The 25,622-nt window shown below is 36.4% G+C and overlaps 1 protein-coding gene across 8 annotated transcripts in view; it reads left to right on the forward strand.

The window, feature by feature from the left end:
• The window catches only part of LMNTD1 (lamin tail domain containing 1), a 443,253-nt gene that overhangs the window by 18,764 nt on the left and 398,867 nt on the right, over positions 1–25,622 (forward strand). The window contains exon 2 of one of the 8 annotated variants that reach the window (XM_053894898.1): positions 19,106–19,159. The exons of the other annotated variants lie outside the window; for them this stretch is intronic. The gene's annotated coding sequence lies outside the window, so the exon portion shown is untranslated. The remainder of the gene's footprint in view (positions 1–19,105; positions 19,160–25,622) is intronic. 8 annotated transcript variants of the gene reach the window in all.

Below are 25,622 nucleotides of genomic sequence, written 5' to 3' on the forward strand. Positions count from 1 at the left end.
TTGGAGTGTTGAAAATAAGATAGAACATCTGGCCATGTAGGTACTGTGGGGATCACAGATGAAATCTGAAGATGGAATTCTAGGAATGTCTACTTTACCCAGGAAGGCCCTTGTTCCTTATGAATATTTCTTGTTCCATCTTGTGCATCTTAGGGCCCTCCCAGAAAGGTGATCAGAGACCAGACAAGTGATGTCTGAGATGTTGCCAATAAGACTAGGTCACAAAGAAAGTCCTTAAGAGAATCTTAACTTGAACCTGAGGTTGAAACAGAGTAGTCCTTTGGAATGGGGCTGAACAATGACTCAACTCATTGACTTTGGCTCACTGGGCTCCCCTTCCCTCCCTTCCAGGGAAACTGAGATTGAATGAATAATAGCTGTGAAATACTCCCTTGAGAACAAGACTCCCACAAACTAATAAATACTCAATGCTCTTCATTACAATTTAAATGAATAACTAGCTTCCCCACAAAATGCCTCACACTGAATTGCATGAGAAAGAATTACATTTCTTCAAAATGTTACACATTAATACTAATAATATTATAAAATCATGGATGTCTACAAATTTTGTTGATTGAAAATTAATTTGCATAAACTTTTGAGGACTGGTGGGAGGGAAGTTAATAAATACCTGAACCAATCAATTATTTGAAGGACCTAAGCATTAGATTAAGTTTACCAAAGGGTAATTTCAAAGTATATTTAACAAATTAAATAATGATATTTTGGGGTCATTTGAAATGAAAAACACCTTTTTGTGAGCTCCCATTTCACCTCCTCCTTTTCCCCCTGGCCCCAACCAACCTTTCCCCCCTATCCTTGCTGCCCCTAAATATTCTTTCAGAGATTTAGCAAAATTAGGAAGAGAAAGATTCACATATTCCAAAAAGCAGATAATTTCCTGGTCTTCATGACATAAGAATACTAGCTCTCCCACAGAGAAACAAATTGGATGGCAATTTTAGGATAATTGAATTGCTTGATGCTTTTCAAGTTGTTGGGAAACCAGCACTGTGAAAACCAATTTTTTTTTTCAGTGCTACCTGTAGTTTCCTGTGATAGGAGATTTTGTGTTTACTCATTAAAAACAAAACACAGAGCAAAGATTTACAGACTTGTGAGTAGTTTATGTTATACAGTGGCTGTGAAAATGAACATCTGGTAAACTAAATTAAAACATACTGAGTTGCCCAAATTTTCAATAAATCAGATATAATAATTAGGAGTGAATAAAAAATATGTATAAAAGAGACTTTGTAGATCTTAAATGATTTCAGGGAAAAATAGTTAAACTTTGTTTTCCTTTTTGGATGTTGATGGGGCTTTCAGGTGTGAAACATTTGATAAGGATTACAAACAAAATGGCAATCACGAAAGAGACTAATGCACAAAAAGAAAAGAGATTAGCCATGGAACTGAACAGCAACAGTATGATTTAAGCTTTTGGTTTTTTTTTTGGTTTTTTTTTTTAGTTTTTTTTTTAATGTTTATTTATTTTTGAGAGACAGAGTGTGAATGGGGGAGGGACAGAGAGAGAGACACACACACAGAATCTGAAGCAGGCTCCAGGCTTTGGGCTGTCAGGACAGAGCCTGACATGGGGCTTGAAACCACAAACTGTGAGACCATGACCTGAGCTGAAGTTGGACACTTAACCGACTGAGCCACCCAGGTGCCTCTAGGCTTCTGGTTCTTAAACTTGAATGAGCATCAGAAGCACGTGGACAGCTTGTTAGAGTGCAAATTGTTGGGCTCCAGCCCGAGTTTCTGATTCAGTAAATCTGAGATGAGGCCTGGGAGTTTCCATTTCCAACAAATTTCCAGAAGATGCTGATGCTGCTGATCCTGGGACCACATTTTAAGAACAAAATTTAGGTGGAACTGGGTCAATGTCTAGAGACAGGCTTAATAAGAAAGTGTTGAAGACTGAGGAGAGATAGAAGATAACTTACTGGGGGAAGTTAAAGGGAAGAAGGAATTAAGAAAATGTAGTGATGGCTAAATTAAAATAATAGCAAGGGAAGGTAAACTTTAATTGAATGCAAAGCTCTGTGCTAGGCACTTTACATTCACAGTCCTGCCGGGTTAAGAAATAATGATAACATCCAAAAGAGGCTCCAGAAGATGCTCAAAAACTTGACAAATATGAGTAGATAACGATGACTATAGTAAAATAACTTTCCAATAGTCAACGCGGCTAAAAAGTAGTTCTGAGTTGCAGGCCACTTAAAAGATAGACAAGGAATAGGACAGATGGAGATCAGAATACCATACTTATTACTGATTAAGGCTGGAAGGGATAATATGGCTTAGGAGTGCAGCAACTGTGGATTTCCTAATACTGCAGCTCAGAAATATGCAGCCTTATCCATCAACCCAGGCCAGATGGACACATTTCCTCCTGTGGGGGTCTCCCCTTGTAAAACTTCCAGCATGGAAGAGAAGACATGAATATATGCATTCCTGTAGCCATTCCTCAAGGAAGGAGAGCATGGCAATGGTTGAGCTCTGCAAGCCCTGCTTATTCTCTTCTTAAATGTACCAATCAAATAATTTGCTCCTCATTCCCGGAGCCAGAGTGATAAAGGAGTGAAGAGGCCAGGAGTGTTATACCAGCTGAGGTCTCTCTTAATACAAGAAAATATTAGAAGACAGGCATCGCCTCCTCCTTACAGGTTGGAGAACATATGTTAAAAGTAGACTGTTTCACTTGAGGGGTGCTTGGGTGGCTCAGTTGGTTAAGTGTTTGACTTCAGCTCAGGTCATGATCTCGCAGTTTGTGCGTTTGAGCCCCATGTCAGGCTCTGTGCTGATGGCTCAGAGCCTGGAGCCCGCTTTGGATTCTGTGTCTCTCTTTGCCCATCTCTCGCTCACTCACTCTCCCTCTCTCTCTCTCTCAAAAATAAATATTTTTTTAAAAATTAAAAAAAAATGTATACTGTTTCACTGAGAGCCTGCTTCTTGCCAATGATTCTGTTGCTACTAGAAAAAAACCAAAAATTGAGGAGGAAGGAATGGTATTTTTTATAAAGAATCCTAGTAAGATGCATGATGAAGGAGCCACATATTGTACTTCGGTACCATGGTAACTTGAATTGCTGGCGCTCAACAACTGGTCATTGCCTCCAAGACCAAACAGTTGGAATTGGGCCTGGCAGGTGGCTGGGTTGACACTTCAAGGAAAGGCTGGCTGGTCTAAATTTCATACATGGCTTCCCAGCCTGCTCCTCTCTCATTGTGACAATTTTGTAGCCTGAAGGCATAATAATTAGTTTTCATTTTCTGTATAACTATGTCCATGAGTTTGTCCCTTGGGTAAATGGCTCAAATTGATATTCAGGAAGGAAAAAGAAACTAAAGGACAAACCACTCTACTCAAACAGACTGTGTGGTCAGGCTAATATTTCCAGTAGTCCAACCTGCCATGAATCCTAACTCATCACATCATCAAAAGGCTTCCACCCCAGTTCCTGCAGAGGTTGAGAGCCTCTCTTCTTTAGTACTGCTTCCGCGCTATCCCAATAATGTTAGATTGCACTCAGAGTTCTGTCAGTGGTACATACTTCCATATACAACAGATGAAGGGCAGGCTGTCCATCATGGATAGCTCTCACCACTTGATATTTCAATGTACTTGGGTTCAGTAGAGCACCTTCTTAGCACAGTGAGAGTTCTTTACATCAGACTTTGTTGAAATGCCTTTGGAGGTACATTTTAAAGCTGACACTTTAATTATATACCATTAATGACTGCTGCCTCCATGTATTTAAATTGAGTGCCTTCTATTCAGTTCTAAGGCCTTAAGGATTTTATCCCAAGAGGTGAAGTTTTATGTATGCAGTGGTTTTTTATTGTTGCTGTTTAAGGAAAAATGTTTGAATGCTGGCATTCCTTGCTGAGGAACCAGAGATGTGCAGGAAGTCAACAAATATGAGTGATGAAGATGAATATAGGAAAACCAGCAGGAAAACAGTAGCTGAGCTGACTGAAATATAAAAATCTAGAATTGTCACACATTTTAAAAATTACTCTTAAGAGTTCTACTTTTTTGGCAAACCAGAGGGTTTATATTAGTATATCATTGTACAGTTGAAATAATCAGAAAATGTAACCTGAATTCAAACCTGAACTTGAACTCAAACCTATAGTTGGTCAAGAATTTTAGCCGGAAATAGAAGAGAAACTAGTAATACATCTTCTTGAAGTTCCAAACACCCATATAAAACTCTTGCCACTTGGAAAATTTGTATCTTTACGAGGACTAATTACCATAAATGTATCTTCCTAATTATTTTTTTAATATTAATAAAAGAACTTCAAAAATTTTTGTCCTAAATACTTATTGTGGTTAGTGAGTGTTCAGTGTAGTATATAAATGCTCGTTGGAATATAGAGATAGGAAAAAGTGAAGAGATCAAGCTTCTAGTCTATATTCTACCATAAACCAGTGGTAAGATCTTGGGCAGGCTTGTTTTCTCATGTGTCAAATACCTATTATACAGCATTCAGAGATATATTATAATGGTAAAATTAGATTATGTATACAAAGCAGTGGAAAAAGTTTAAAGCGTTACAGGATTTTGGTGCACCTACTGTTAAGTGCCCAACTTTAACTCAGGTCATGATCTCGCAGTTCGTGGGTTCAAGCCCCACATCAGGCTCCACACTGAAGGTATGGAACCCGCTAGTGCAGAGCCTGCTTGGGATTCCCTTTCTCTCCCTCTCTCTCTTCCCCTCCCCCATTTGTGCTTTCTGTCTCTCAAAAATAAATGAACAAACTTGAAAAAAATAAAAAAATTAAGTGTTATAGGACTTTTAAGTAATATTATTATCATCATCATTTGAATAGGCGAATAGCATAAATTGAAGATTAGGGAAGGTAAGGCAGAAGTGGTATATCAAAAGTGTCTCCTGATATTTGAAGGGTTGTTCCATTGATCTGGAGGACAGACTTTAAAAGATGGTAGAAATTACAGTCCAGAAGTTTTCAACATAATGTAAAAAAGAGTTGTCTTCAACAGTGGAACAGATGGACTTGTGAGAGAGTGATCCAACTGTCCATCATGGTGTGCCAGCCAAGTTCCTATACTGATTATCAGAGATGCCTTTTATGACATCAGCTGCTCTAATTTATTATTGGACCAAGAGATCGCTAAAATCCCTCCAACTTTCAGAGCCTTTGTTTCTGTGTTCATACAACAAACTAGGTAATGAATTTTGTGGCAATTGATCCCATTGACTAGAGTGATATAATTAAGTGGAAAAACATATTGAGATGTACCTTAAGGAGCATAATGTGTTCTCCAGAGAACAGTGGTGTTCCAGAAGGCCGTATGCTTAGTGGACTTTCCTTAACCCTCCTAGGACTGCCCTCACTGAACAGTACTTTACTATCATATGCCACAGACAGTCATTTGATATTAGCAACAGAAATCCAGTTGAAGATACTATATACTATATTATAGCATTTATTATTCTTTTCTTCACATGAGAAATATTTTTTGAAGTTTTAAAAAACATTTATTTATTTTGGAGAGAGAGACAGAGCAAGCATGAGCAGGGGAGGGGCAGAGAGGGAGAGAGAGATTCCAAGCAGGCTCTGTGCTGACAGTGCAGAGCCTGACACGGGACTCAGAGCTCAATCTCATGAACCTTGAGATCATGACCTGAGTCGAAATCAAAAGTCAGATGCTTCACCGACTGAGCTACCCGGGCACCCCAATATTTTTCGAATTTTAAATCAAGGAAAGTCTTCTTTTCTGAGAAACTAGGATATTTCCTTATTCCAGTAACAAAGCTCTACAACTATAGTGTGCTCAGCATCCTGGCTGCCTGGAAGTTCAATACAGATTTGAAACTATCATGGCAACTCTAACAATGCTCAGTTTGCATGTTTATGTTATCTCCTGGTCCCTTGGTCTGAATTTTCTTTTTCTCTTATAATGTTTTAAACTGTGTTAAAATTTTTAAAAAGATAGTCATATTTTAAAAGTAGTCACTGTAGATACCTTCAGTTGATTTTTCTGAAAAGGCTTTTATGCTGTAATTTCTATAGCCAATCTTGCTCCTTCCACACATATTTTCTATATACCTGCGTCCATTCACTTGTTCCATTGGTAAATGACTCAGACAGACGTTTGGACACCTTCAGAAAGGAAAAAAGAAACTAAAGAGTAGGACCAGTGTATGCAAACATTTACCTCCCCTCTGCCACACTCGCACACAATGTAGTATTGCCTTTTTAATACAGCAGCAAATACACTGTATTTTTAATGCAGCAAATACACTGTAAAAAACACAGTAAATTATTTGCAGCTCTGAAAGCTTTCATAATCAAATAAATCTGATGATTATGTTTTTGTGGCAGATGATGCCATGTTTACCAAAAGATCAGGATGACTTATTTCCCTGTCTTCTAGAGATTAGGGAATCTATGAAATATATTACTTCACAGTCCTCAGGAAGTGTTTTACTGAAGGCCAAGAGGTTTGGACAGTGAAGGATCTGGGATTCTTTTGATCCTAATGACAAATATTAATTTGAAGTACAAAGATTCCCAGTCTCTGCCAGTTTTTCTTTCCATCTAATTTATTCAAATTTTATTCCTGTACTCCTACCTACAATCCTTATGATAGCACTTAACCCTTTCATTAAGAAGCTTCCTTTTGCCTTTTTAAGCTCTCTTGGAGTCAACTGCTAGATTTCTGGTTTGTAATTCCATGAAAATTCTTTTGCTTTTTCAGAAAACTCTGGAAAGCAGGCAACTTCCTTTTCACATTCAAACCTGCTGTGGATGTATCACGGAAAGTTTTTATACTCCATTTTGAATAACATATTCCATATGCCTTCTTTGTAAACAACTCAAATCTTTTGAAAAGTGGTTATCTTAAAACAATGAAGCAAACAGAAAAAAATCAGTGAATAAATCATTTGATCCTCTTGATTTAAATTGTACAGCAATTGGCATATAATTGAATTTTAAATTTTTGGCCTGATACCATACAGTTACTGACTCCTTGTTAATTGATTTAAACTGTTCTGACTCCAGTGTGTGTGCATTATTGCTACTTTAATATGGAAGTTGATTAAAACAAGTTGGGCCATAAAGTATACTTTGCTATTGTTGAGTTTACTTAAGAATAGAATATCTAATTTTATAGGTAATTTCCTATATTTGTCCTATTCTCAGAAAAAATTTTTTACCTTCATGATGTATTATGGTTTTTAAAATTACATGAAGTATTTTTAGGAAGTGTCAGTGAAAGGTTTTCAAAAGATTTTGACACTACTTAAAATTACATCATTATAAACTATGACAATAATAAGTATAACTATGAAAAATAACTGTGTAGTTTCCTGTATTATTCTTTCTCATTTGCTTCCTGACCAAATTTGCTAATTAGCTTTGTAAATGACATTTTTAATTGTACCCACTACTGCCATGCACCTCTGATGTGAAGACTTTCTGCCCCTATGTCTTAGATTTCATAAAAAAAATTCAGATGACTCTAATGGTGATTCAAAAACCAAACTTAGATGAGGTTAATTTTCCTTCATCAAATTGGGATAGGAAGGGGAGGTTGAATCCACTCAGGGATATTTACAAACACCAAGACAGCAAGATTACATAATTAGTTTGGGTTTATTGTGATAATTTTTTTCAACTGCAAAGTTTTTAAATTACTCTTCTAAAAAAATCTTTTCCTTTGTAATTGACATATGGGGAGATACTTTGAAACTAGGTAAATAATGCTGTTTCTCATCAAACTTTTACCCATTGGTTTTATCCAGTGATAAATTTCATTGATAATTTTCTACCTCCGTCACTTTTTTCTATATTTATTAGTTGGCATTCCACTATAAGGAAGTATGTATGTATGTATGTATGTATGTATGTATTTATAATGATTACGGACTCATGGTTTCTTTTTTTTTTTTTTAATTTTTTTTTAACGTTTTATTTCTTTTTGAGACAGAGAGAGATAGAGCATGAATGGGGGAGGGGCAGAGACAGAGGGAGACACAGAATCAGAAGCAGGCTCCAGGCTCTGAGCAATCAGCCCAGAGCCCGACGCGTGGCTCGAACTCACGGACCGCGAGATCGTGACCTGAGCTGAAGTCAGAGCCCAACCCACTGAGCCACCCAGGCGCCCCTCATGGTTTCTTATTCAATAGGTTACGATCCATTACTATCATCATTTATATTGATGCCCAAATTATCGTAGATTTGGTGAGTGGAAGCACCAGTGATTCTTTTGTGTCATTTTGATATACTCCATCATTTTTATAGCAATCCTTTACTTTCTTTTGAAATAAGATGTTCCACACTCATCCTGTACTTTCTCTGCCTCAGCCCTGAAATCAGCCATTTCTGTAATCAACTATATTTCCTTTTAATGGAGAATGGTACCAAGATTTGGGTACCTAGTTATGTTCATTGCTCCTGGTATGTCATTGTTTCCAGGCCCTTTCAGAGAAAAAATAGATAGATAGATAGATAGATAGATAGATAGATAGATAGATAGGACTCTGATTTCACATATTGGAATGATAGCTCCAATTCCAGTCCAGCACCATAAGTTACATTATATTTCAGCACTGTTCGTATACAAATACGAACCACATAGATAACTATAAATTTTCTGGTTGCCATGTTATAGAAGTAAAAAGAAACGACAGAAATTGATTTTAATAATATATTATTTAACTCAATATATCTAAAAATTTTATGATTTTGACATATAATCAACAAAAAAAATTATTAATTAGATTTTTTACATATTTTGTACTTGACTCCTAATCTGTGTACTTGATGTTGACAGCACATCCTCACTTTGGGCTAGCCATATTTTAAGGTTCAAAAGCCACATGTGGCTAATACCCATCATATTGGACAGCACAGTTTTAGTTTCTTTCTTTCTGTATTTGCTACCAATTTTTCTACAGTGAGAAACCTGGCTCCCATTATTTTCAAAATGCTAGAATTCTGCTCAGAATGACTAACTTATACTGCCAAAAAAGGCAAACCTAATGATTAAAGCTTATGGTTGTTTTCATTTTTTTGATAAAAAATACAGAGTGAAAGCCCCAAAACTTGCATGTGCAATTCAATGAGATTTTTGTTTTTCATTCTTTTAAAAAAAGTTTTTATTTTAATTCCACTTAGTTAACATACAGTCTTATAGGATTTCAGGTGTATAATATAGTGATTCAACAATTCTGCACATCACCTGGCGCTCATCACAAGTGCACTCCTTCATCCGCATTACCTATTCACCCTTTCTTCCCCCACCTCCACCTCTCCTCTGGCAACCATAAGTTGTTTTCTATAGTTAAAGAGTCTATATCTTGGTTTCTCTCTCGCATTCTCTTTTCCCCCATTTAGTCGTTTGTTTTGTTTCTTAAATTCCACATATGAGTGAAATCATATGGTGTTTGTCTTTCTCTGACTAACTTATTGTATTTAACATTATACTCTCTCTTTCTACGTTGTTGCAACTGGCAAGATTTCATTCATTGTTATGGCTGAATAATATTCCATCGTGTGTGTGTGTGTGTGTGTGTGTGTGTGTGTGTGTGTATACCACCTCTTCTTTATCCATTAATCAATTGATGAATAATTGGTCTGCCTCCACATCCTGGCTGTTGCAAATAATGCTGCTATAAACATCAGGGGCCTGTATCCCTATGAATTAGTGTTTTTTTGTATTCTTTGAATAAATACCCAGTAGTGTGATTGCTGGACCTTAGCTAGTTCCATTTTTAACTTTTTGAGGAACGTCCGTACTGTTTTCCACAGTGGCTGCAGCAGTTTTCATTCCCACCAACAGTGTACAAGAATTCCTTTTTCTCCATATCCTTGTCAACACCTGTTTTTTCTTGTATTATTGATTTTAGATTCTGACAGGTGTGAGGTATCACTTGTAGTTTTGATTTGCATTTCCCTGATGGTAGTGATGATGAGCATCTTTTCATGAGTCTGTTGGCCATCTTGATGTCATTTTGGAGAACTGTTTGTTCATGCCTTCCATCCATTTTTAAATTGAAGTATTTGGTTTTTGGGTGTTGAATTTTAGAAGTTCTTTATATATTTTGGATACTAACCCTTTATTCAATATGTCATTTGCAAATATCTTCTCCCATTCCATTAGTTGTCTTTTAGTTCTGTTGATTGTTTCCTTCACTGTGCAAGAACTTCTTATTTTGATGTAGTGCCAATAGTTTGTTTTGCTTTTGTTTTCCTTGCCTCAGGACCTATCTAGAAAAAAGTTCCTATGGCCTATGTCAGAGAAGTTACCGCCTGTGTTCTCTTCCAGAATTTTTTATGGTTTCAGGTCTCACATTTAGTTCTTTCATCCCTTTTGAGTTTATTTTTAGGTATACTGTAAAAAAAAATAGTACAGTTTCTTTCTTTTGCATGTTGCTGTCCAGTTCTCTCAACACCATTTGTTGAAGAGACTGTCTTTTTTTTCCCTATTGGATATATTCTTTCCTGCTTTGTCAAAGATTAATTGACCACATAGTTGTGGGTTTATTTCTGTTTTCTATTCTGTTCTATTCTATTCTATTCTATTCATCTACATGTCTTTTTGGTATCAGTACTATACTATTTTGATCACTACAGCTTTGTAATACAACTTGACATCCAGAATTGTGATGACTCCAGCTTTGGTTTTCTTTTTCAAGGCTGCTTTGGCTATTCAAGGTGTTTTGTGGTTCCATAAAAATTTTAAGATTGTTTGTTCTAGTCCTATGAAAAATGCTATTGATCTTTTGATAGGGATTGCATTAAATGTGTAGATTTGGTTGAGTTTTATAGACATTTTATCAATATTTGTTCTTCCAATCCTGAGCCTGGGTGTCTTTTGATTTCTTTGTGTTCTCTTCAATTTCTTTCATCAGTGTTTTATAGTTTTCAGAGTATAGGCCTTTTACTTCTTTGGTTAGGTTTATTCCTAGATATCTTATTGTTTTGGGTGCAATTGTAAATGGGATTATTTTCTTAATTTTTCTTTCTGCTGCTTCATTATTGGTGTATAGAAATGCAACAGATTTCTGCACACTGATTTTGTGTCCTGTGACTTTACTGAATTTATTTATCAGCTCTAACAGTTTTTTAGGGGAATATTTCAAGTTTTCTAATAAAGTATCATGTCATCTACAAATGGTGAAAGTGTTATTTCTTCCTTGCCCATTTGGAAGGTTTTTATTTCTTTTTATTGTCTGGTGGCTGTGGCTAGGATTTCCAGTACTATGTTGAATAACAGTGGTGAGAGTGGACATCCTGGTGTTATTCTTGACCTTAGGAGAAAAGTTCTCAGTTTTATCCCTTTAAGGATGATATTCATTGTGAGTTTTTCATATATGGCCTTTACTAAGTTGAGGTATATTCCCTCTAAATTAACTTTGTTGAGGATTTTTTATCATGAATGGGTGTTGTACCTTGTCAAATCCTTTTCTGTGTCTATTGAAATGATTGTGTGGTTCTTATCCTTTGTATTATTATTATTTTTTTTTTGAGAGAAAGAGAGAGAGAGAGAGAGAGAGAGCGCGCACATGAGTGGGAGAGAGGGATGGAGGGAGAGAAATCTTAAGCAGGCTCCATGCTCAGTGCAGAGCCCAATACAGGGCTCGATCCCACAACTCTGGGATCATGACCTGAGCTTAAATCAAGAGTCTGACAGTTAACCAACTGAACCACCTCAGTGCCCCGTCTTTTTCTCTTTTGATGTAATGTATCACATTGATTGATTTGTGAATACTGAACCACCCTTTCAACCCAGGAATACAACCCACTTGATGTGAATGATTTTTTTAATGTATTGTCAGATTTGGTTTGCTAGTATTTTGTTGAGGATGTTTGTATTTGTATTCACCAGAGATTGTCCTGTAGATTTTTTTTTTTTTTTTTTTTTTTTTTTTGGTGGTATCTTTATCTTGTTTTGGTATCAGGGTAATGCTGGTATCATGGAATGAATTTGAATGTTTTCCTTTCTTTTCTTCTTTTTTTTTTTTTTTGCAATAGTTTGAGAAGTATAATTATTAACTCTTTTTTAAATGTTTTATAGAATTCCCCTGTGAAGCCACCTGGTCCTGAACTTTTTTGATTTCTGATTCAATTTTTTTGCTGGTAATCAATCTGTTCAAATTTTCTATTTCTTCCTGTTTCAGTCTTGGTAGGTTATAATGTTTCTAAGAATTTATTCATTTCTTCTAGGTTGTGCAATTTGTTTCAATATAGTTTTTAATATTCTCTTGTTTGTATTTCTGTGGTATTGGTTATTTCTCCTTTCTGATTTTGTTCATTTCTCTTTTTTTTCTTGATAACTCTGGGTAGAGGTTTTATCAGTTTTATTGATCTTTTCAAAGAACCAGCTCCTGGTTTCATTGATCTGTTCTATTGTTTTTTTAGTTTCTTTATCTTTTATTTTTGCTCTAATCTTTATTATTTCCTTCCTTCTGCTGACTTTGGGCTTCATTTATTGTTCTTTTTCTAGTTCCTTCAAGTTAGGCTGTTTATTTGATTTTTTTTTTCTTTTGCTTCTTGAGTTAGGCCTGTATTGCTCAAACTTCCCTTGCAGAACTGCTGTTGCTGTATCCCAAAGGGTTTAGACCATTGTACTTTCATTTTCATTTGTTTCCATGTACTTTTTTTATTTCTTCTTTTATTTCCTGGCTGATTCATTCATTGTTTATTAGCATGTTTTTAACCTCCGTGTATTTGTGATCTTTCCAGATTCTTTCTTGTGGTTGACTTCTGTAGTTTCACAGTGTTGTTGGTCAGAAAGATGCATGACTTAGATCTTCCTTAATTTGTTGAGGCTTCTTTTGTGACCTAGTATGTGATCTATTCTGGAGAATGCCCCATGTGCACTTGAAATAATGTGTATTCTGCTATTTTCTTAGGATGGAATGTTCTGAATATATCTGTTAAACCCATATGGTCCAGTGTGCCATTCAAAGGCACTGTTTCCTTGTTGTTTTTCTGTTTGGATTATCTCTGTTCATTGATGGTTGTGGTGTGTTATAGTCCCCTACTATTATTGTATTATTATTGATTAGTTCCTTTATGTTTCTTATTAAGTGTTTTATGTATTTGGGTGCTTACATGTTGGGTGCATAAATATTTACAATTGTTATATCTTCTTGTTGGATTTCCCCCTTTATTATTATTATATAGTGTTGTTTCTTGTTACAGTTTGTGTTTTAAAGTCTATTTTGCCCAAGATAACTATTGCTGTTCTGGCTTTCTTTTGACATCCATTTGTATAAGTGTTTTTTCATGCTCTCACTTTCAATCTGCAGGTGTCTTCAGGTCTAAAATGAATCTCTTGTAAGCAGCATATAGATGTGTCTTGTTTTTTAACCCATTCTGTCACTGTATATATTTTGATTGGAGGAGTATTTAGTCCATTTATATTCAAAGTAATTATTGACAGCTATGTATTTATTGCCATTTTATTACCTGTTTTGTGGTTGTCTCTGAAGATTTTCTCTATTTTCTTGTCTTTCTCTCTTTCATGGCTTGCTGGTTTTCCTTAGTAATATATTTGGACTTCTTTCTCTTTTTTTTTCATTTTATTAGTGGTTTTTTATTTCTGATTACCATTAGGTTTGTATATAACATCTTCTGCATATAACAGTCTTTATTAGGTTGATGGTTGCTTAAGTTTGAATCCATTCTTTACTCCTCTCCTCCTCATGTTTTAGGTATATGGGTTCATATGTTACATCCCTTTATCTTGTGAGTTTCTTGACTGATATTTTATGAAATCACTCAATTTTACTGGTTTTGTATTTCCTACATTCATATTGTCACTTTTGGTCTTTCCACTCAAAGAATCCCCTTAATATTTCTCATAGTACTGGTTTAGTGGTCTTGAATCTCTTTAAGTTTTGTTTGTCCAGAGAACTCTTTATCTCCTTCTACTCTGAATGATATTCTTGCTGGATAGAATATTCTGGCTGCAGATTTTCCCCATTCAGTACTTTGAATATATCATGACATATATGATGACATGAATATATCATGACAATATCTTCTGGCTTGCAAAGTGTCCACTGAAAAATTCCCTGAGAGCCTTATGGAGTTTTCCGTGTATGTAACTGTCTTCCTTTGTCTTGTTGCTTTAAAATTTTTTTATCACTACATTTTGCCATTTTAATTATAATATGTCTTGGTGTGGATCTGCTTTTGCTGATTTTTTGGGGGGTTCTCTATGCCTACTGGATCTGGTTATCTGTTTCCTTCCCCAGTTTAGGGAAGTTTTCAGCTATTATTTCTTCAAGTAAATTTTCTGTTCCCTTTTCTTCTTTTTCTGAGATTCCTATAATATGAATGTTATTACATTTGATGGAGTCACTGAGTTCCCTAAGTCTATTCTCATTTTGCATAATTCTTTTTTGTTTCTTTTGTTCATCTTGATTACTTTACATTACTCTTGTCTTTTAGGTTATTAAATCGTTCCTCTGCTTCTTTCAGCCTGCTGTTCATTACATCAAAAGGGCCTCTAATTACATTTATTGCACTCTTCATCTCTGATTCATTCTATTTTATTTCTGTGTTAAGAGTCTTGCTGATGTCTTCCACTCTTTTATCAAGTCTGGTGAGTATCCTTATGATCAATGCTTTATTTTTTAAAAAATGTTTATTTATTTATTTTTGAGAGAAAGAGAGATCATAAGTGGGGGAGGGGCAGAGAGAGAGAGAGAGAGAGAGAGAGAGAGAGGGAAACACAGAATCCAAAGCAGACCCCAGGCTCTGAGCTGACAGCAGAGAGCCTGATGCAGGGCTTTGACTTACTGTGAGATCATGACCTGGGCCAAAGTTGGACACTCAACCAACTGAGCCACTCAGGTTCTGCTTATGATCAATGCTTTAAATACTCCATCAGCCATGTTATTGTTTTGCTTAGATCTCTGTCTGTGGCCTTGTCCTATTCTTTTTTGGGAGGCAAATTCCTCTGTCTTCTCATTTTGTCTAAGTACTTGTGCCCATTTCTGTGTGTTAGTAAAGTTAGCTACATCTCGTCTTCTTGAAGGTAATGACCATATGAATAAGAGCTCCTATAGGGTTCCCTGTTCCCCAAGGCCTGGCACTTCAGGGAGTATTTCCAATGTGTGTTGTGTGTGCTCTGTGGTTTCACCCTGCCACTTTATCTTTCAGACCAGCCATCTTCAGAGGCTCTTTTTGCCTGTTGTGGGCAGTGTTTGGTCAGTGGCCTGAATGTGGTGCATTTTTACTAGGTGTGCTCTGGTCTGCTTGTGGAATGAGACCCGTTGCCACTGCTGCTGGATCTGAGGCCCTGCAAAACTCCTGGGTTCGGGAGATGTGGTATTGGCAGGGTTTGTACTAGTCTTCTGGGGGTGGGCCCCCACCATGCTTGGACTGAGGCAAGTGTGACTGGGAAAGGCAGTTTTATTGGAGTTGTGGGGGAAGGTGGTTGGTGCAGGCAAATTAGGTAGCCAATGTCAGGGCTGAGCTGGTTGCCACAGGTGGTCCTCTGCTTATGCTAGGGGCAGGCAAGGGAAATGGAGGCTTCCAGTTCCTTTGTTCCCAAAGGGGAACCCCCCAAAGGGGTCTTTCCATGAATGTTGACTCTCTGGGACATGCTCTGAGATGAGCAAACAACCTCCCACTGTGTGCTCTAGGTGCTCTTCTGATTGCTGTTTCCATGCTGCATTGTCTGTGGACTATTTGCCCTGCCTTCTCTCCAAGAGTGGCACAATGCCCTCCAGGCTCTATCCCAGCCAAGCCTGCTGACCTCAAAAACTCCAGGCTTTAAGCCCTGCTAGTTGCAAGAACTCATTGGCCCCTCTTGCTTTCCAAGCCAATTGCTATAGGGACCCGTCTTCCCCATTCACTCTACCACGTACCAGCCCATCCCTCGCCCCATTCTGTGACCTCTGTTCCTTCCCCACCATAGGGGCCACTATCTGTCTCTCTCTCAAACCACATCACAATTCCCACCTTCCTCAATGTGACCTCCTCTCAAACTTCAGCTGTGGAGCCTGTTCTGCCAGTCTCCAGGTTGACCTCTGGGGCACTTAAGATGATTTGATAGCCATCTAGTCACATTTGTGGGATGAGGCAAGCACAGGGTCCTCCCACCCTGCTGCCAACCCCTCAAGAAAGAAAAACCACAATTCAGTGAGTTGTAATAGTGCATACACATGTGTGACCCCCATCTCTATTACTTTCAACACTCCATAAATTTCCCCTGTGCTCCTTCCTAGTCAGTGTCTTGCCCCTGCAAGAGGCAAAAACTTATCTGATCTTTTTATCACAGAGTAGATTTCTTTCTAGAATTTCACATAAATGTAATCTCAGTATTGTCCTTTATGTGTATGTCTGGCTTTTTCTCTCAGTATAATGTCTGAGATTCATCCATGTTGTTGAATGTTGATTTCTTTTTATCACTGATTATTATTACATTGTATAAATATACATAATTTGCTTATCTATTTCACTGTTAATAGGCATTGGAGTTGTTTCCAGTTTGAGCTAATATGAATAAAGTTGCTAATAATATATTTATTCTGGTTTCTGTTGGAAATATGTTTTCATCTGTCTTGTGTAAGTACCAAGGAGTGGAATTAGGTTAGATGTAATAATTTTCTTTTATATGCTTAAATAATGTTGACATTTAATGTTATTAATTATTCCATGCTGAAACCATCAACAATACTTTTATCTGCAGTTTGGCTTTAAAAGCTAATTAATGGCATTTATATTATCATGACACTTTTTCATGGTGGGTCAAGTAGAATGGCTAGATGTAGAATGGTCCTCTTTTTAAGGCCATTAACATTGCACTCTTTCCTTCTTTTGCACTCCCTCTTTCACCTCATTCCTGCTTGAACTGGTTGTCTCCTACTCATCCTTAAGACCTCACCTCAGACTCTTCTCCTCCTAGAAGCCTGCCCTGAGCTTCCCAGTCTGGATTAGATGACCCACTAAGAACTTCATAATTTCCTCCTATTGTGATTTGTGTCACCCAGCTTTGCAAACATTGGTGTATATGTCTATCTTCTGTTTTCCATTGTGAGCTCCTTGAGAACAGAATTATTTACTATTTTTCTTTGCATAACTGTTGCCTAAGCCTATTTGACGTGGTAGTTCCTCAGTAACTGTTGGTTGAATGAATAATTAAAAGTGAAGTAACTTACTCAAGATCCATAGTGAGTTAAAGGTAGAACAAGAATTTGAAGTTTTGTTTTTAAATTCATTGTTTTCCTCCTAATTTTCTGGGTTAAGCATTTTTTAAGCTAAGACAAAATAAAACATTCTCCAAACTTATTTTAGATAAAGAGAGAAACTAGTAAATCCCTAGAGATCAGATGTAAGTATCCCAGAGACAAGCAGTTGGGACCAGTGGTGGTATCATTAAATTCCTGTGCAAGTAGATAGTAGAGTCTACGAGTTCAGAACCTTGAGAGAGCTGTGGAGCCAAGGAAGGTAAAAGGTGAGAGCAGGACCCACGGGGATAAGAATCTCTGGGGACATTGGACCCCTTCCCTAAGGCTGTTCTTTCTAATGAGGAAGGACAGAGCATTAGCATAAGTTACAAATACCAATAAGCAACAAATACCAATACAGTTTTACCCATAATCTACATTTAGGTCACTTTGTCAGATTTTTTAGTATCCATGGTAACAAGTTGATCAACTAATTCCATACCTAGATAATACGTGAGGGGAAAGAGCTGCACAATACAATAGTATTTATAGACAGACATGGTCAATAATATTATTGTCAGTCACTGTCAAACAAAACAAATTTTATTGTTGTTTTCTTCCCCAGCCATTGCTCTACGTGGTATTTTAGGCTTCATTTTAAAAACTGGAACAGTATAATGTTAGTATTCTTTAATTCCTGTTGAGACTGAAATTGAATTCTGGGGTGTTAGGAATTGCAGAATGGGGGGTTCCTGGGTGGCTCAGTCAGTTAAGCATGCAACTCTTGATTTCAGCTAAGGTCATGATCTCACAGTTTTGTGAGTTTGAGTTCTGTGTAGGGCTCTTCACTAAAAGTGCAGAGCCTGCTTGAGATTCTCCCTCACACTCTCTGTTCCTCCCCAGCTTGCTTTCTCTGTCTCCGTCTCAAAAATAAATAAACTTAAAAAAAACCCAAAATGATAAATATGACATTTGATCAATCCACACTCTGTCATCTGACTTTTATTTATCATATTTTTCTAGACTGCAGAAAGATCGACTAAGGCACATTAGTGAGAATGTTAATAATAATGAACCTAGTATTCCTGGGTTCAACCCAGGATGTAGTTATTTTCCTCAGAGCAGCAGCAGTAAACAGAGTGTGGACAGATGGCTAGCGAGGCAAGATTTTTTTAATTCAATCTCTCCACTATGTTTATAATAAATAACCACAAGTTTTGACTATTGAACTGGTTTTTATCCTTTCTAAAAATTAAAACCTCACCCCCTAACCTTCCATTTGTTTTTTTTTTCCCCTGTTGTTTGCCTTTTCCTTCTTGTTCAGCCAAATTTCCTAAGCCATACTGATTATAGATTGGAATCTGATTTTATGTCTAAGATATATTTTATGATTATAAAACATTTTTAAAAATCTAATATCCAAAGACTTTTAGCAAAATTTAATTAATCCTCTTAAATTAGTGATACCACACAATGTCACAACATTAATCCCAAAAGCAAATTGTATGTTTTAATTTTTTACAAGAAGATTATTTTTCATTTCCCAAAATGACAAATAACTTAAAACAGTAGGAAAATTGATTGGTTTTTGGGATTCAGCAGCATTGCAAGTTAACTTGCTGATTTAAAAAATCAATTACCATTAAAGTATTGATGGAAATACCTGGTGTCTTTGTAGTTTTTTTCATCAAATTCTACAGATATGAATTATGATAATTTAAACCCTATAAATATAGTTAGTGCTATATCTAGATTAATAAATGCACAGTATTAAAGATAAATATTACTTTTACAAGTGAGTAAGGATCCTGTGCTTCCTGAGCATAGAGAGATAAAATTCAGCTGAGAAGTTACCCTTTTTGTTTGTACATATAGACATAACCCAATTTATTAGTCAAAGCTGCTTTATTTTCTTTTCTTTCAGGCTATCTTAGAAGGGGAATTATGAGTTAGGAAGCACAGAGGGGATCAACCTGAGGTAGGCCCCAGCTTTGTCTATAATCAGATTAAGTAGCATCCTCACGTTTTAATTGCCTGTTTAAGCATCTCCTTTGGTTATTGGTAATTTGCTCCATGCCATTTAGAGGATATATTTTGTAGGGCCTGGCTTCCATGAATATCAATCATGACTTTCTTCAGATTAAGGGATGTGTTTATGAATTGGTTTGTTTGTGTATCATTGTGTGAGATGTCTGTCTGAAGACTTTATATGGAGGGGATATAGACACGAGATCCTGTATAATTCAGCTGTTTTTCTTCCTGTACTTTTCATTTGAGATTAATTGAAAATTTTTCCCAGTATAATTTCTTCCAATAAATAATTACATTTAGATTTTTATAAAAATATCATTTTATCTACATATATTTCAGTATATATCTTTTAAAAATAAGGTCACTTTTAATAAAAAATTCTCCTTGTTATAATTCTCACACCTGAAACATTAATGACATGAATTTAAGTTTTGAAAAGTTAGAAAATAGACTGGACTATATTATCACCAATATTAAAGGAATTGCCTCTCTATATAATTGTGATTATAGTCATTGAAGCAGAATAGGGATTACACTTTTGCTCAACCTGGTAATATTCTCTGTTGTAACTCTGGTATCAAATAGAATATTTAATTCACATAATCATTATATATCTGCACTGAGAAGACAATGGGGAAAAATGGGAAGATAATTTGGAAAGAATTATAGGGTTATTTCAAAGAAGAGTCCTACTAATAATTGAAAGTCCTCTATACCTTGATCTTATCAACCCTGTTAATTCTTAAATTTGAGTAAAACCTTATTATATATTTTCAGTGCCCTATTCCTCAGTGACTATTTCTGGAGAAGTTTACTCTGTGTGTATTATTAATCTAAATTATTTCAAATCCTTAATGCACTTTGGTAGTTTTTTTAACTGATCTGTATTTGATTTCCTATCAAATCTACCATTGTTTATTATCCCTCTATTACATCAGATAGAAGATAGTCAGACACTTCCAGATGAGTCCCATGAAGAGTACTGAAGGGCAAGAGGATAGGGTATGAAGTTGGAGGGCACATTTCAGGGATCAAATCCTAGTAGGGAACCTATCATCATAGCCCAGACAGTGAGTTCAAAGTCACAACTTCAAACTCAGGACCAGACGGAGAGCAGGAATTAAGCAACAAATCAATAACAAATTTTATCTGGAAAATCTGAAATTTGAATAATACATTCTAAATAATCTATGGGTGACAGAAGAAATCACAAGAAAATTTATAAAATATTTTGAACTGAGTGAAAATGAATATACAACATAAAAACTTGTGGGATGAAGCCAAAACAGTGTTTAGAGACAAACTTATAATGTTAAGTGCTTATATTAGACAAGAAGAAAGGTCTCAAATCAATGATCTTAAAAAAACTTGAAAAAGAAGAGCAAGTTTAGCTCAAAATAAGCAGAAGGAAGGAAATGATGGAGATAAGAGTAGAAATGACTGAAAGAGTAAACAGAAAAACAATGGAGAAAAATCAATGAAATTTTAAAAAAACTGTTTTTTTGAAAGCTTAATAAAATTGGTAAAACTTTATCCAGAGTGAGCAGGAAAAAAAAGAGAAAGGAGAAAACTTGGATAACCAATATTATAAAGCAAAAGGGAACCTCTCTGCAGATCCAACAAATTAAATTGTTTCTTACACATTCAATGAGTCTATCCTTATGTGGTTTCCATCAGTACCAGCATTTAAAGGATAAGAAGAGGGGCACCTGGGTGGCTTAGTCGGTTAAGCATCCAACTTTGGCTCAGGTCATGATCTGGTGGTCTGTGAGTTCGAGCCCCGTGTTGGGCTTTGTGCTTTCAGCAGAGCCTGCTTCAGATTCTGTTTCTCCCTCTCTCTCTCTCTCTGCCCCTCCCTAGCTTGCCCTCTGTCTCTCTCTCTCAAAAATAAACATTAAAAAAATAAAGGATAAGAAAAGTATATTATAAAAACTGATATGAAATTGACAAATTCCTAAAGAGACCTAAACCACAAAAGCTCACTGAAGAAGAAATGGAGTACATGAATAGCCCTATATGTTAAAAAAATTGTATTTGTATTCAGTTAGCTGGGTCCATATTCTATCTAAAGCCACTGTGCTTTAGATAGGTGGTCAATATTGTTTAACGAAAATTCTCCTATTATTCTACCTGTTTGCCTTAAAATGTCTCTATGAACTCATCCAACCAGTTTTATATCCCTCTGGACTTTGAGGAAAAAGTGTTCCTACTCACCGATTCCCAAATATATTTGGTTTTGTTCATGCAAGTAGGATGATAGGAATAGGGTGAGTCATAGAAAACTTCACAGAGGAGATAACATTTGATTTAAATAGTAAAGGATAAGGACTGTATAGCAGTTGCAGGACTATGCTAGAACACTTTTGATAGTCTTCCATAATGCCCTCCATCCAGTAGAAGGGGCACAGAAATGGATACAACAGCCTAGAATGTTTCATTTCTATACCTGGAAAGCTGTTGGAAACCAAGATTAAACAGAGACTCATTAAGTGCCCAAGAAGCATAATTTATTGGGAAAAAGGTTTATTTTCCTCTAAGGATACAAATAAACATTTGGCCAGAGCAAAATTTTGAGGAAGTTATCAGGGGATTGAAGAACAAATTCTGACATGGATAAATGACTAGCTTGGAGATCTAAAACAAAAGAAGAATTAAAAAAAATATTTATAAATAATATAGAAGTACAAATAATGAGTACCTGGGATGAATACTAGAATTGGGTGTATTTAAAATTTTTATAGATGACTGAAAACTTCAAATTTATAAATGATATGACATTTTTCTAGATGGAAAGATGCCAGGTACACATAGAAAATATGAGGCAGTATCTCAGAGGCTAATGGACAGGAAAGTGGCAAATGAGCTTCTTTCTGACAAACATGGGGTTATCACACATTTATGTAAAAATAATTCAAGGTGTATTTATAAAATGATGAGTTTAAGTAACACTTATGAAAAGTAATTCAGGAGTTATTGTAGACTATTCCTATTCTTTTTTTAAAAGGAATTATTAAATAAATAGAAAAGGAGGAAAAAGAAGATAAAAAAAATTTGTGTGTGCTTGTGAACACATTTTGTCATTAGAAATGTTCCTCCAGTTCCAACAAGTGTCACCAGGCACCATGAATTGCCTAGAAATGACCTAGTGTTACATTATACTCAAGATTCCATTAAGTTACAGAAATAAGGAGTCATCATTTTAAGAAATCCAGCAAAGAGTATCTTTGAGTCGATGGCAGTGATGAAGCACAGGTTGTAATTTGTAATTACATCTGTGAGTATAGTCCCATATTTACTTCTTCTTGATTTTAGTCAGCATGAAATAATTATGTGTTCCAGATTGGAGTGCATTCAAAGTTCCGTTTAAAAAGTTCATGGAGATTTCCCACTTTGCTCTAAGAAAAATCTGCTCTTAATGTTATGTTCCCCTCTGGCATGCCATAAATGGACACCCTAGAGATCAGAATAGCTAATAAGTAGAGCAACTTAAGAATAGCCTCTCACAAATCAAACTGGAACAAATGTGAGATCCACATAGCAGCAACCAAATATATACTTTCCCCAATCATATATCACACATTTAAGCTTTAAGTATAACCTATTAACAAATTCAGGTTTAATCCTCTCTCTGGGGTTTGGTAATAAGTTTAAGAAATGAAAATGACTTTACAGGTTCGAGAAAACTAAGTAGAATATTAAACAAGCAGTGTTTTAATCCACATTTCCTTCATGGAATATGAAAGCTTTACTTTTTCTTTGGTTTAGGCCTCATACACCTGAACATTTAGGTAAGCCTAACAATCCTTTCTAGAGTTTCTTTTAGCTTTTTTTCAGCAACTTGTACATTTATGATTTTTACATTTAAAAAATCATACTTGAAAATTGCTGTCATGGGTGCTTCTTCAGATAGATCCATGCATAGGTCAGGCAGTTAAAAATAGTGAATGTTCATGGGATAGGGTGGGACACAAGGAGCTTGAATTCATCATGACAATTACAGGTGATAAAAAATTCTTGTTTTCCTGCCCAGAATTCTAAGGGGACCACTATTCAGTTGCCTTACCCCTTATTCCAGATTCCTTCACCTTCATATGTGAAGAGGTCTGTGTACTTCTTACAAAGTTCTTGAGGTAGGAACTTGGTCTCAGAGTGGTTTTGGTCTCATAGGAAACAAAGGCTGGATTTATTAAGTATGAGAACACAAACGTTCTATCCGTACATGCTAAAATGCTTTCTAGTTCCATGGGTTAAATCAGGTAATCTCTAAAAAAAACTCTCACATTTGGTCTTCAGTGCACAAAAAAAAAATCTCTGGTACTGAGTGACTGACCTTGTTCTGGGTGGGAGAAATACTATATCTGTATAAGTGGTTCACGTTTCTGACTTCACTCCTTACCTTACATACTCAATGATCTATGATGAAATAGCTCAGCAGAGAGCATCAAACTGAGGTACTGTTGGAGTTAGGGAAATGTGCCCAGGGCTTGGAGTGACAACTGCACATCAGTCCTGGCGCAGGTGTGTGACCTGGGGAAGTTCTCTGAATCAATTTAAGTCCCCTCGTTTGCAGGTAGCGGTAATATCAAACACACCTACTCCTTTGGTGGTTTTCCATCATGAAGATGGAAAACGTTGTGTTTGAAAATACTTTGTAACCTGTAAACAGCCTCCTAATGCTCATTATTGTTATTGTTCCTTGTATTTGATAACAATGCTCCTGCCGTTGCTATTTTCTAGGCCAGTTTTCAGCTTGCCCTGGGATGGATTCTGAATTTTTTTAAGTGGACAATGACTGGCATTTTATCACCCCATTCTTCTTTCTATGCACATGTAGCCCAGAAATACACAATGCAGAAACACTTGGAAAACATGCAATCATTTTTTCAAGAGCTGGGACCAGGTTTCTCTTTTGCATCCTACAGGAAGCTAAGATTGCCCTTAGATTCCCTACAGTCCTGCCTTCAATCTGTTTCAACCCTTGCATGATGATAACACATCAGTTACTATCTTACAAATCATCACAATTTCAAGCATCAAATATGCAGACTAACCCTTTGTCTCCATAGGTAGGAGCCAGAACTATTCAGGTCAAGACCTAGGTCCTGTTCTCTAAGGTGTTCCTTTGTTTGCTAAAGAAGCCTTCTCAAAGTAAGGGATCAGAGCCTAAGGGGAGAGTGCAGACCAGTGGAGTGCACAATGGAGAGCTCAGTGCCTCTGTTCTTTCTAGCTCCTTTGTCTAAGGTCATTACATCTCTGATTCTCTTTATATGGTATCCTTGTATAAGTAGAGTTTTAGAGAGGCAGCTTGACACATAGTCATACTTTATATGCACACATGCTTTTACAAATACATAGATATGTACAAATGTATGAACTGTGGATTAGTATATATTTAATCATTAAGTACATTATCTTTGCCCTCAAGGAATTTAGTATCTTAAATAATAGAGATAAAAATATGCAATGCATTCAAGTACTCTGATAACCTGGATGTTCTTTTTTATTTTTAAGTTTACTTATTTTTTTAAAATTTATTTCGAGAGAGAGCACAAATTGGGTAGAGAGTTGGCTAGAGGGGCAGAGAGGGAGAGAGAACCCCAAGCAGCCTCCAGGCTGTCGGTGCAGAGGCTGACATGGGGCTCAAACTCACGAAACTGTGAGATCACGACTTGAGCCAAAAACCAAGAGTCAGACACTTAACCGACTGAGCCACCCAGGTGCCCCTAACCTGGATGTTCTTAAATACAGATACACATATGAGTTATCCAGATGTGTTATGTTTTATGTTTTACTGAGTGTATACCATCTTCCATGACTAATTTAAGCTCTTTACACGTGTTGACTCCGTTAATCCTCCCAACAAATTTATTAAGTAGATACTATATATGTGTGTGTATTTATATAGATATATGTATATACATATATCTATATTTATGTTTATATATATGTATATATATGTATATACACACATATGTATATGAGGTAGGTACTATTATGAAGGACAGATGCTAAGCTACACAGAGATTAAGGACTTTGTCCAAGGACCTATAACCATCAAGTGGCAAAGAGGTGAGATTCCACCTGAGCAGTTGGCTTGAGACGCCAGGTGCTTAATTCCTCCACTAGAATGTTTCTATGATAAATGCAGGTCTCCAGTCAGCCTTTAGTGAGCAGATACTCACAGCATGCTGCCTCCCTGGCAGCTGTGCATATGATTAGTGGATGGTCATGAATCTTGCCAGCAGCATGGTTCTACCATACTCTGCCCAATATTGTTGAAGGCCACTTTTGTAGGCTGAGTTTCACTGACATAGGCTCTGAGATAGAGATTTGCATGCCAAAGTGAACTGGGGAGAACTCTCAGGAACACCTATTAGGGAGTGAGGGAAAAGGGAAGAGCCAGCATCCAT

This window comes from Panthera pardus, unplaced genomic scaffold (genome assembly GCF_024362965.1).
Source record: "Panthera pardus isolate Hobbes unplaced genomic scaffold, ASM2436296v1 HiC_scaffold_6, whole genome shotgun sequence".
In the NCBI taxonomy this organism is placed as follows: Eukaryota; Metazoa; Chordata; class Mammalia; order Carnivora; family Felidae; genus Panthera; species Panthera pardus.